The sequence below is a fragment of the Pinus tabuliformis genome, chromosome 1_2, assembly GCF_031772625.1.
Source record: "Pinus tabuliformis cultivar Carrire ecotype Pingquan chromosome 1_2, CPIR1, whole genome shotgun sequence".
NCBI lineage: Eukaryota > Viridiplantae > Streptophyta > Pinopsida > Pinales > Pinaceae > Pinus > Pinus tabuliformis.
Genome location: NC_142298.1, coordinates 1,283,652,912 through 1,283,657,282, shown reverse-complemented (window position 1 = coordinate 1,283,657,282; position 4,371 = coordinate 1,283,652,912). Strand labels below are relative to the sequence as shown.

Below are 4,371 nucleotides of genomic sequence, written 5' to 3'. Positions count from 1 at the left end.
CTCTTGATGAACTTCTTGGTAGCATAAAAATGCTCAAATTCCGATCCTTGTTACAATGGCCTAGCCTCTAATTTATAGATGAGGAGAGGCTCAATCCTTGCCAATTTATTCATAAGTTCCATTGAGGAAAAAGCTATATGTTGCCTTGCTTTATTTCTCTTTCCCATTTTCTATGTTCTTGATAGGATTAGCAATTTCCTTAGACAAGACTGAGGTGGATGTTTCCGGATTTTTGAGCTGACATTTGAGTGAAAAGTGGAGTTTCAGTCATTCAACTTGCGCTTTGACCTCTAGAATCTCAAACAAATCCAGTAACGCTTCCCTTTAGGAAAAACAAAGCGTTAACCTAAGGAATAATGCCTCTTTTTAGGTCATAGGAAGCATTTGAACACTCTTTGTATTTTTGGGGGGCACTACCCTGGAAAATGGGCCTGTAACTTAGGATTTTTTTCCAGTCAAAGTGTCCTTTTCTTTTGAGTTGATGAGGAGGTTATTTTTCTATATAAAAAATTCCCCCTAAAATGTGAGGTAAGAGAAGAAGACATTGGCCAAAATACTTTATAAACTGTAGTTGAAGAGAGAGAGGATTGGAGTTCTGGAACCAAGGGAGACTTGAAAACAACAAATGTAAAAAATATAAGAACATGTCTTGAGTCAGGTATTCCCATGCTCAATAGTTGAATCCGAGTGATTCTTAAGAGGGGTATGACTGTCATGTACACTGATAGGCACAATGTGGAAGATTTTTCATAATATGATCAATATGATGAGCTGTCTCCAAAAAAAATATATGCAGCTTGGGAGAGGAAATAAGGCTGAGTGATGTAAGCCTCCACCCAAGGTCTTGGTCACCGCTTCTATGAACAACATATTTCTGCACATTTGAATAAGAGAGTTGAAGTTGAACATGTGAGAAATTGCCTGATTACCAGTCAATGATGAAAACTATTAATAGACGTGTGGATAGCCACCAATAAGGATGATGGTATCCAATATGCATAGTACAATCTAGAGAGTGTGAATAAAATTTGTTGGCGTCGAACACTCATATGTTTATTCCATGGTAAATTTTAGGGGCGAATTATAGCCAAAAGGCGAAATTTGAGGGTTTTTACATTTTAAGAGGGCAAATGTTTTATTAAAAACCCTTTTCATATAGTTAGCCCCAATTTTATTTAAAAAAGTAATTAATTTTTTGATTTTAGCCCAAAATAAAAAATGGGAAGATAAAATGACCAAACCTTCATTTGGCTCGATTCGCTAGTTTTGGGAAATCATATTCCCTTAAAATTGCCGAATTTTGATATTTGCCCTTAAAATTGCCATATTTCTGATTTATAGTTTGGTTTTTTTGGTTTGGGAGTGGTTTGTGAGGGTCGATTTGGTCCTGGGAGGTTAGATTTGTTTTGAAATGGAGGGCAGAGGTTAATTTGTTTTCAAATGGAGGGCGACTCCCTGTTTTCATGGATTGAGCCCCCCGTTTTCACGAATTCCGGATTCATAGTGTAAACTTTTTGCCTTTCCATTAGTGCAAACCAAATTAGGGTTTCGTTTTAATATCGTAAAACCCCATACATGTTCGAGGGGAGCCTTATTCTATTGAGGAAGATAGGGCTCGAGGAGAGGACAACAAGGCAGGGTAAAATGGAGCAGAGGTTTGCAGGATGACGACCAGGTTGAAGAAGAATAGGAAGAAGAGAGGGCACATGAGCGCAGGCCATGGGCGTATAGGCAAGCACAGGAAGCACTCGAGTGGTCAGGGTAATGCTGGGGGTATGCATCACCACCATATTATCTTCGACAAGTACCATCTCAGCTACTTCGGCAAGGTTGGTATGAGGCATTTCCACAAGCTCAGGAATCACTATCACTGCCCCATTGTTAATATTGACAAGCTATGGTCTCTGGTTCTCGAGGATGTCAAGACCAAGGCCACTGTTGACATTGTCTCGCTCATAGATGTTACCCAATTCAGGTATTTTAAGGTCTTGGGAAAGGGCGAGCTGCCCTAGCAGCCTATCGTAGTCAAGGCCAAGCTTATTTCTAAGTTGGCCGAGAAAAATATCAAGGAGGCTGGAGGGGCAGTCATGTTGACCGCCTGAGTGGAGTTTTACTATTTTTTGGGTTTTAGTGTTTTAAGGGGATTCAGGCTTTTAACCTTAGCTTTCAGAATTTTTATATCTATTAATTTTTTGGGTGCTAGTGGACAGTGTTCTGTAAACCCTTAAAATTTGTATGGATTATGTTATGTCTGTCTTGAGTTTTACTGAAGATTTTGTTATAGATCGTTACTTTTAGTTCCGACATCATTTTTCTATGTCATGGTTTGCAGTCATTTTGAACTGGTTCGCGAGAATATTAATCAGTTGGTATATTTGAAAATGTCAATGCTAGATATTATTTTACGAAGGTAAGGCCATTTATGAGTTTAAGAATGTTGGAATTTTGGGCTGCATGATTTTTCAAGATATTTCTGATCATGTGAATGTAAGGCATCTTCTGAATGAGGCTTTTCTTGACCTAAACGTTAGGATAAAATGAAATAAGCCAAAGCTGGCAAAATATATGGACATGGCCCAAATTTTGCATGATTCAGTCGAAGTTGATCAATGTTGATAGTTATTTCAAATCATTTTATCCAACAAAACATTGTGGACTGGAAAAATAATTTGGCCCAATGGATTTGAAGTCCTCAAATATTAAAGACATTAGCTCCACAGATTATATGAAAAAGATCAAATGGCTTGGCTTACTAGTTACACTGATACAAGGTGCCGTCTGTTTTTCCACCAATGCTTGTTGAGTATATGTAAACTGTATCTGCATTGCAGTGTTTCATGGTATCAGAGCTAAAAGGTAGATGGAACCAAGATGTTTAAAACGGTATTGAGTCAAAACTTTCTAATCTTGTAGAGATCTGTAACTCTTGATAACTTTTGGTGAAAGGTCGACTATTTTAGTTTTAGACCCACTATTTTAGCTTTAGACAATTTTTCGATTGAAGATCTGTTGGATTTAGATAAGTCGCCGGTTATGGATAATTTTTTTACCAAGCGTTTTTCTAATATCCCGATTTATCATTTACAAGTCAATTAGGAATATTATTTGGTCACATTGTTATGCTATTGTGTTGCATGTCCATATATGTAAGTTAGATAAGGCATTTAATGCTTCACCCTCCACCTGTGTAGTATGCACATCTGTTGTAAGGAGAATTCTAAGGAATGTAGCGTTTATTGCTTGGCAGCATACAACCATTTTGTTAATGACTAAATTGCTGGTAGTTTGATGCTTCTTGGTAGCGTACAACCATTTTGTTAATGACTAAATTGCTGGTAGTTTGATGCTTTTTATTGAAATGAAATCCATCAATGCAACAAAAACTTTCACTGGCATTTCTTTTAAAAGTGTTTCCGAGTTCCGTTTATGTTGGAGTTTTAGATGTTTCCAGAAGTTGATACATATGGTCCAAATTCCACCTACACCATCTTTAATAGGAATTATTTAGATGCATTGTAATTTAAGATCTGAACTTATTGGTTCTACTTCTGACCTAGTTCTCTTTCATTGATTTGGAGCATTTGACAGGTATTCTAACCAAATCAATCAGTGACCTAGCTTTTCGAGGCATTCATTTCAATTGCAATATGTTTAATATACCCAACATCACTTAGAAGTGATTCATTGATTTGTATTGATGTAGCAGTGTCTTTTGTTCCTGAGACCAAAGCTTTGGTTCCTTGTTGGTCTATACATTTTCAAGCATACTTAGGTCAATGTAACTCAATATCTGCTAAAAAGTCTTCTGCGGAGGATTTGGTTTAATGCTTTCTGATTTCTCCCCTTCCAGCCGTGTCTACCATGACTCCAACTTTTTTTGCCATTTCCTTTGCTTCTCCATATCTGCATGTTGTTTCATGCTAGGCAATATATAGGGAGTCTAACTATAGATTGATGTGCCTAAATAATATTGGATGACGGGAGGAATTTCTTCATTATTGTTTCATTTCCTTCATTTCATTAACTTGGCAGAATGCCTTGGGACTATGCTGACCACATTGGAGGGCTTTTAAATTACTAAGGGCCTTCACAACCTAATGGGGAAGCAATCAACCCCAGGTTTTATGTAATAACAACAAGCCCAACTACCATGTAAACTACTAAGAATATCTGAGTTACATAGATAGCCCCAATTTTTACCCTCAGTTGTTAGTTGTTTTGAGACATAAGGACATTGATATGTCCAGAGCATTTTTCATGCAAGGTACTTCCTCAAGCAAGTGTAGAAAGGATTATCTCTTACAAATCACTGTTGGCCTTGAATTTACACAATATTCTAGCAAATCCCTTTAAAGAGCATACCATTGGTCT

The 4,371-nt window shown here is 37.2% G+C and overlaps 1 pseudogene; it reads left to right on the top strand.

Moving 5' to 3' along the window:
* The first annotated feature begins 1,664 nt into the window (after positions 1-1,664).
* Positions 1,665-2,164, top strand: LOC149210919 (large ribosomal subunit protein uL15x pseudogene; annotated as a pseudogene).
* Positions 2,165-4,371: the final 2,207 nt, after the last annotated feature.